The sequence below is a fragment of the Myotis davidii genome, unplaced genomic scaffold, assembly GCF_000327345.1.
Source record: "Myotis davidii unplaced genomic scaffold, ASM32734v1 scaffold174, whole genome shotgun sequence".
Lineage (NCBI taxonomy): Eukaryota > Metazoa > Chordata > Mammalia > Chiroptera > Vespertilionidae > Myotis > Myotis davidii.
In genome coordinates this window covers 1,254,213-1,262,693 of record NW_006289087.1, presented here as the reverse complement: position 1 = coordinate 1,262,693, position 8,481 = coordinate 1,254,213, and the positions used below count along the sequence as shown (strand labels likewise).

At 49.1% G+C, this 8,481-nt stretch overlaps 1 protein-coding gene across 3 annotated transcripts in view; it reads right to left on the bottom strand.

Annotated features, from left to right (window-relative positions):
* CHRM3 (cholinergic receptor, muscarinic 3) overlaps window positions 1-1,617 on the bottom strand; it is a 24,805-nt gene extending 23,188 nt beyond the window's left edge. For all 3 annotated transcript variants that reach the window (XM_015562355.1, XM_006761250.2, XM_015562354.1), the window contains exon 1: window positions 1,499-1,617. The gene's annotated coding sequence lies outside the window, so the exon portion shown is untranslated. The remainder of the gene's footprint in view (window positions 1-1,498) is intronic.
* Between the last annotated feature and the right edge of the window lie 6,864 nt (window positions 1,618-8,481).

The following is an 8,481-nucleotide window of genomic DNA, read 5'->3' as shown; positions in this document are numbered from 1 at the left end:
TCCCTGACCAGAAATGGAACCCGCAACCCCTTGGGGCACAGGATGGCGCTCTAACCACTGAGCATCCGGCCGGGTGGCTTTCGAGGTTCTTGTAAGTTTGAGTTTAAGGATGTGACCGTGCTCCAGGTGCTCCTTGATTCTGCTGAGAATGGATGGCCGACACGCAAACCCAACTCTGCATTTCTTGTGTTCCCCTTAAGAAGGGAAACTGGCCAAAGGCATGCTCTATCTTTAGGTGCCCAGAAATGCGAGCCTCCACCAACGTGAAGGCTTTGCGTGTGTGGCTGATGTCGCACACAGAACCTGCTGGAACGCGGCCGGCGTGTGCCCGTTCGCCAGTGCTTGTCTGCCCCGCATCTGTGTGTGAACAGCCGGAGCCCCGCGCTCCGGGAACCCGAGAGTCTGTGCTCCCACACCTTGTGCCCCATCCATCCCCTCGTTTACTTAAGCGAAAACGGTGCCTGAAGGTGGGGCTGCATGTTCACTGACTTAAAGGTGATATGGTTAATGTTTTATCTGCCTGAAGTCTTCGTTGCAATCCAGCTGGTTCTAACTATCCCACCCCCAAATCGCACAGTTTTCAGAAGGAAGTTTTATGGAATAATGTTAGTTTTCTTTTTATAACTACTGATCTAATTAAACATTCAGCTCTTGCATTTTTAAGCAATATATATATATATGTATATATATATATATATATATACACACACACACATACATATGTATGTATATATACACATAAACAAAAGTGGGAGGGATTGGCAGAGGAGCAGCTGGGAGGGGGCACTGCTCTATTCCGGGTCATTATGTGGGTCTTGCTTTCCTTGAGCTATACATTGGTACTTTTTATGTATGTGTGTTATTCTCGTTCATAATAAAAATATAAAGAAAAAAATAAATATTATTTTAAGGACATTAACTGATTAAATTCATAAAATCATTATAAAGGAGGAACTACTATTATCCCCATTTTACAGATGACAAAACTGAGGCACTACACGGGTAGCAGGTGGAGCCTGGATTGAAACCCCGGCAGCCTGGCTCCAAAGCCTGTGGTTTTAGCCTCTGCTATGCTGCTATGGAAGTAACAGGAGAAATGCCCACAGCGGCCAAATCATCATTTGATGCCTCTTTCAACAGAGAAAATGAATGGAGAAATACACACACAACACACATGCACAAAAGAAAGCACGGTCAGGCAAAAGAGATCAAATTTCTCTTCTAACAACATATATGAACATGACAGGATGGCAGGTCCACAAATATCCAGGCAGGTTCCACGCCTCTGAGCACTGAGATGCCGCACAGGGCACTCCCTCCTCCCCCCAAATCACGCCTCCCTAGAAACCCTGCTTCCTATGAGCTCACCTGAAGCATCCCTGCACCACCAGAGGGTTCTCCACTCTCTTCCCTGTCACAGTGCATGTCTCCATTTCCCACTGACTATATAACGCCCGGCCCAATACGCCGTGCTTACCCCGATTGATCTGCGCCATACCTTGGGCTTCCCTGCAGCAGGAGCCGAGCGTGGAGCTGTGATCAAGCACGGGGAGGCGTCGCCGCATCGTCCAGCCAGCCAGGAAGAGCAGAAACGGCGGCTCTGGGCGAGGCTTCGGAAGTTCTAAAAGCACAAGTTCAGGTTGAATGGAGTTTTCTGTCAAGGGGACCCAGGACATTTCCCTATTCATATTACAAAAGATCATGTGTTTTCAAAACTTTTTCACAGCAGAATTCTTTTGGGGAAGGTTTGAAAACAAACAAACAAACAAAACAAACAAAAACACCTCCCCCTCCCCCAACCTGGGTAAAATCTTTGGCACACAGTCCCGTACCTCTTACCAAGCTGGCTGATGAAAGACACGTACTGGATTTTCTCAAATAAGTGCTTTTCACAGTAACAGTTAATAGCTCCTCTTTTGTAAATAAAGTTTTATTGGGACACAGCCACAGCCGTTTGCCTATGGGCTGCCTATGGCTGCTTTTGGAGTAATTATGATAGAGACGGTAGGTGTGGAGAGCCTAAACGATTACTGTCTGGCCTTTTATAGAAAAAGGGTTCTGATTCCTGCTCTATAATATCCAGGCAGTAAATGCCCTCATTTCCATATTGATGGGGAGATCTCCCATTCTTTTGTCTCAAATAAAACCACAGTGATGCCCCAGCTGGTTTGGCTCAGTGGAGAGAGCGTCAGCCTGCGGACTGAAGGGTCCCGGGTTCGATTCCGGTCAAGGGCACATGTCTGGGCTGTGGGCTCGATCCCCGGTAGGAGGAATGCAAGAGGCAGCCAATACATTCTCTCTCATCATTGATGTTTCTCTCTCTCTCTCTCTCTCTCTCTCTCTCTCTCTCCCCCTCTCCCTGGCTCTGTGGACGGAATCTGGGACCCTTTAGTCTCCCCCTCGGCCCTTCCCCTCACCCCCCAGGACAGCGGACCCCACGCCCGAGGCAAACATCCTTGAATCCTTAACATCATGACTATTGAAATGTTTACCCAGGCATCTCGGTTTCTTCTGAATCACATGTTCCTAGGAAGTCACCTCTTTCCTGTGTATATCCTCACACCACAAGTTAAACACATTATTTACCTTTTGCTAAAATTATCTCTTTCACTTTATGACCATTTCTCACAAAGTAATACGTTTTCCATGTCACAGGCATTACCCGATTAAGCTAAGATTACCAGAGGGCCACAAAGCCAGAGAACATGTAAACACGGGTCCTGTCCAGCCCCCGCCCACCCCTCTCCGCTGGCCGCGGGGCCGGTTCTGATCCACAGGCTAAGGCTCGCAGAGTCGTGAGCGAGGACACCTGGTTGAAAGAAAAGCTGCAAGATCTGAAGATGCTGCAGGCAGCTGGCCTTCCCAGCTTTCAACACAGAGCTCCTGTGAGTCCCACCCACAGCGCCCTAAAATCGAACGAACACTTTAAAAATGAGGTCATGTTATTACATGTGTGGTCTCCTTGTTTTTCAATTTTTAAGCAGAAAGGAGCCCCCCTAACGGACAAGAATTTGAGCAAACGAAAGCTGAGTGTTGCCCTGAAAGAACCAGGTGGATTCCAAGCACGTGGTTGTGAATGCGGAGAGGAAACAGGGATGAGATCAGTGAGCGATCCAGAAAGAGAAGAGCGACAGCGATAAAACTGATGCAAAATGTGACGGCCACTTTGGCAGCGGTTCTCAACCTGTGGGTCGCGACCCCTTTGGCGGTCGAATGACCCTTTCACAGGGGTCGCCTAAGACCATCCTGCATATCAGATATTTACATGACGATTCATAACAGTAGCAACATTACAATCATGAAGTAGCAACGAAAATAATTTTATGGTCGGGTCACAACAGGAGGAACTGTATTTAAAGGGCCAGAAGGTTGAGAACCACTGCTTTTGGGACACAGTGCTTACTCAACCATCCTGCCTGCTGACTAGGTCAGTAATATTCACATAAATCACTTGGCATTATAATAGTCCATATTATGATTTTTTTAAAATATATTTTTATTGATTTTTTACAGAGAGGAAGGGAGAGGGATAGAGAGTTAGAAACATCGATGAGAGAGAAACATCAACCTGCTGCCTCCTGCACATCTCCCACTGGGGATGTGCCCGCAACCAAGGTACATGCCCTTGACCGGAATCGAACCCGGGACCCCTCAGTCGCAGGCCGACGCTCTATCCACTGAGCCAAACCGGCGAGGGCCATGTTATGATTATCATTTATTTTCTACATGAACATCACTCATTATATATTACGCAATATATAACACAGTGACTGATTGCAAATACTCACCAGAATTGATCTGTTCATAGTTTTGATTCTAGGTTCGTAATAATGAATGTTGGCTGCAATAAAAGGGGAATTTCATACCCCGAAAGGCCCCTTTAATCCTTCAAAGGAGTTGTTTTTATTGGAGGGACCTGTACTTTTAGAGAAATAGGAAGGAGACGAGATGGTCCTCTGGCTCCTCCCATTTTTCCTTGGCGGAGAAATGGAGGACCCAGAACTGGACTGACGTCTCCCGTCTGCGATGCTTACGTTCCCGAGGACCCACATTTTATGCTGTTAAATGAAGACCCCGATATTTAATTAGCGATTCAACTTCAGTTTATCTTAGGCTTGTATAACCAACATCCATTTTATATAAAAAAATCACACCAGCCTCACTTTTGTGTTGTCTGCAGCAGACATTTCCTGAGCCATGAAATCAGAAAGAAAAACATACAAAAGCCGATTGGGAAAGAGGTGAAATGAAATGAAAAATAAATTTTGACTAGCAGGTACACATTCTTCCTGTCCACACTTTCTATTTTTGCCACATTGTTTAATATATATATTCCCTATGAACTCTACTTGTAATTTGCACCCACACATGCTTTAATGTTTATATTTTATTGTATTGATTTTAGAGAGAAGAGAAGGTGGGGGGGGGAGAGAGAGAGGGAGAGAGAGAGAAACATGGATTAACTGCCTCCAGTACACACCCCAACCGGGGACCAAACCCACCGCCTGGGCATGTGCCGTGACCGGGAATCGAACCAGCAACCTTTCGGTGCACGGGTCAATGTTCAACCACTGAGCCGTGCTGGCGGGGCTGGTAACCCCACTTTTGAGGATAGCTCTCAGAATTTCAGGTATGTACACACACCAGTTCCACTTGTTTCCCGCGCCCATTTCTAGCATTGGTTTTTGTTTAAAAATACCCATTCGTTTTTATTAAGTTTATTTCATTGCCCGTTTGATTTCCCCTCCCAGTATGATCCTATAAATGATGCTGAGTATACTGACCGCCTGGTCACCTTTCTACCATGGCTCAATCATTCTTCTATCGAATAAAAATAGATAAAAGTCAGAAAGGAGGCTCTTCCCCTATAAAGCCACCTTTTGTGTAAAGCGAGATGTCAGTTTTTAGGCCCGATCTGAAACCAAGCACATCAACAGATGCAACTCCGGGTCTTTTGACCCGAAACGCTTTTCCAGTTTACTTCTGCCCAATGTCACAGACTGTCCAAATGAAGTCTGCATGGGTTCCTACTGTCTGTTGCCATAAACAATTAGCATCACAATGGCCATAACTAGAAAATAATAAAGCATTAACCTGACCTGACCCTGAACAGGGCTGTTGCCATGGTGACGAGGACATGCCAGCGGGCTGGTCCAGGGGCCACAGCACAGGCCTGTGTTGCTGCCCGAGGGCGGGGAGGGCCTCAGGGAGAGGAGCAGGGCCTGGTCTCTGGGGGGGTGGGGAGGGGAGTTTGCTGACCGCCCTGGGGAAAGGCCAGCTTTTCCCCTGGAGAGGCCAGGGTAGCAGCACGCAACGCCCAGCACCTTCCGGAACATTCTGCCTGGCCCGTCTCCTCATCGTTAAAACGAGGGGGTGCAATGATATCTCGGTCCCTTTCATGTCCAGACTGTTCTAAGTCTATGGTTCCAAATGGGCCTAGGATTTGTTTTCTGGAATATTCTGATCTGTAGAGCGTGGGAACGGCGGAGAAGACCTTGCAGGGTTGTAGAATTCTCCTCCCTGGTAGCCCCTGCACAGGGTCACACTTATTCCCAACAAAGGGCCATTCCGGGCTCGCTGGACAAAGCTGTCACGCTCTTCACAAAATATATTTTGATTGATTTCAGAGAGGAAGGGAGAGGGAGAGAGAGAGACATAGAAACATCAATGATGAGAGAGAATCATGGATCGGCTGCCTCCTGCATACCCTGCACTGGGGATTGAGCCCGCAACCCGGGCATGTGCCCTTGACTGGAATCGAACCTGGGACCCTTCAGTCTGAAGTCTGACGCTCTATCCACTGAGCCAAACCAACTAAGGCAAGACTGTCTTTTAAAAAAATATATACATTTTTATTGATTGCAGAGAGGAAGGGAGAGGGAGAGAGAGAGAAACATCAATGATGAGAAAGAATCACGGATCAGCTGCCTCCTGCATGCCCCCTACTGGGGACCGAGCCTGCAACGCAGGCATGTGCCCTTGACTGGAATCGAACCGTGACTTCCTGGTTCATAGGCTGATGCTCACCCACTGAGCCACGCCGGCCGGGCTAGATAAGACCATCTTAACGCCCTTGCCTGCCCAGGGCCTGCCAAGCCCAGAGAGGAACTAACCTGTCTTCTACTGTGGAAACGGCGTGTGCACACAGGGAGTCAGAGGATGCTCCCCCCCACCCCCACCAGACTCCACTGAAAACCCTTTGGACCGAAACCCCCGTTCCACATCACTTTCCGCGAGGCCCAGTCCCATGCCCAGCTCACGTCTGCGCTGGTCTTCTCTGTGGAATTCGCGCGAAAGCCACGTCTGTGGAACACTCACTCAGCGTCCACCCCCCACACAGCTGCTGTGCGGACTCCCCCTCCTTCCCTCCCGAGAGAGAGAGAGAAGAGGGCAGACTCCAGGGGGAAGGAGGGATGCTCCCAACTCAGCGTCAAGGTGGCCCTGTTTTGCCCACCTTTCCACCTCAAAGGGCCCCGTGATTATCATTCTAAAGGGGCAAATGCACATAGTGGGAGCTGGTGCATATTCGCTGAAACCCTCCCCTAAGAGGCTCTCCCACACAGAGAGATACAATCCCTCAATGCTGCCCTAAGCGGTGTGGCTCAGTGGGTAGAGCGCCGGCCTGCGGACTGAAAGGTCCCAGGTTCGATTCCGGTCAAGGGCATGTACCTGGGTTGCGGGCACATCCCCAGTAGGGGGTGTGCAGGAGGCAGCTGATCAATGTTTCTCTCTCTCATCGATGTTTCTCACTCTCTATTCCTCTCCCTTCCTCTCTGTAAAAAAATCAGTAAAATATATATTTTAAAAAAAAATCCCTCAAGACAAAGGGAACCAGTGCGGGAATTCTCGGGGTCCCCGCCCCTGCCCCTTTAGGGCATGAGCTTTTACTTTCTCCTAAACTCGCAGGGTGCCCACGGGACTTGCAACTGATAACATTGCAATTAGCTAGTTATTAGTATTAATAGGAAAGGAGGCAGGGGAAGGCCAGACATTACATGCATGGCCATCTGGGCAGCTTCACCAGGAACGGCAAGCTCACTCCCCAGGGAGCCACCCGCCCCTCCCCTGCCGATCAGTGGGGAAGGGACTGGACGGAGGGGAGACGGAGGCCGCACAGGAAAGTCGGGGTGACCCGGCCGAAGATGCTACTGCCAGTCAGTCATTCCTGGGAGCAGAGATCCTTGCCCAGAGCGGGTGGGGCCACTGCAGGCGCCTAAAATCTTAGAATTAAAATCTTAGAGTTAGAATCCCCGGACGCAGGAATTCTCTTGCTCTGGCTCATCTCTTGTTCCTCTGGTGCAAGTCAAGCGTCTAATGCCGAAAAACGCAAATGATAACCGACATCTCAGGATTTCCTCACAAACCAAAACATGAACCAGCTGGAAAACGTACCTCTGCAGGGAAAGGGCGGAAACACAATGCAAAACACCCAGCCCAAAACGGGAGAGGCGGCAGCGGGTGAGCCATTGAACTGCAACTAGATCTTCTAGATCAAGTGGGGTTTTTCCGGACAACTACAGCTTCGTCTTATAACGAACACAACCTTCATCACAAATAGGAGAGGAACCTGATAAAACGTGCCCCAAACTTCCCCCGCTGGCCGGGAGCAGCAGCCCTTGCTGATGGTGCCTCCGGACGGCACCTCGGAACGCTCCCTCCGACTGGGAGCTCCTCGATGGTTTTCAAATCAAATTCTGGTGCCTCCTCCCCCACCACCTTCTCCTCGCTAGCAAGCTCCTGCTGCAATCCTCCACCTCAACTAGACACGGCTCTGGCTGCTCATTTTTCTTTCTTTTTTTTAAAAAAATATATTTTGATTGATTTCAGAGAGGAAGGGAGAGGGAGAGAGAGAGACAAAGATCCATGAGAGAGAGTCATCGATCGACTGCCTCCTGCACGCCCCACATTGGGGATCGAGCCTGAAACCTGGGCATGTGCCCTTGACCTGGAATGGAACGTGACCTCCAGGTTCATGGGTTGACGCTCAACCACTGAGCTACACCGGCTGGGCAGGCTACTCATTTTTCGATCAGGTGCAAGCTAGAGACCCAGATTGCCGAGCTGCTTAGAACTGTCTGTAAATTGAGAATAAACTGACTCCCAGGAGAGCCTGAGAGCTTTCTGGTTTGGGCCTGGAAATCAATAAAAAAAAGAAAAAGAAAAGGAAATTGTCCTACACATTTGAGGCTCACGGAGAAGGCACTTCCTGATGAGTGAGTTTTTACTGTTACTGAAATCAAACACAATGGCTTCTGACTCACAGCCTGGAGGCCCCCTCACTGCCTGAGGTGGGGGACCCTTCCGCCCGTGGGTCGCAGCTCCCGGGGGTTAGAGCGGATTCCCTTTAAAAAACAGGAGGCCCTCATTTGTGGAATATAACGAACAACATAAACCGATGAACAAAAACAGGTCCAGAGCCAGAGGAGCATCGATCAGATGCTCAAACCTCAGAGGGAATGAAGGCAAGGGAGGGTGGGGGTA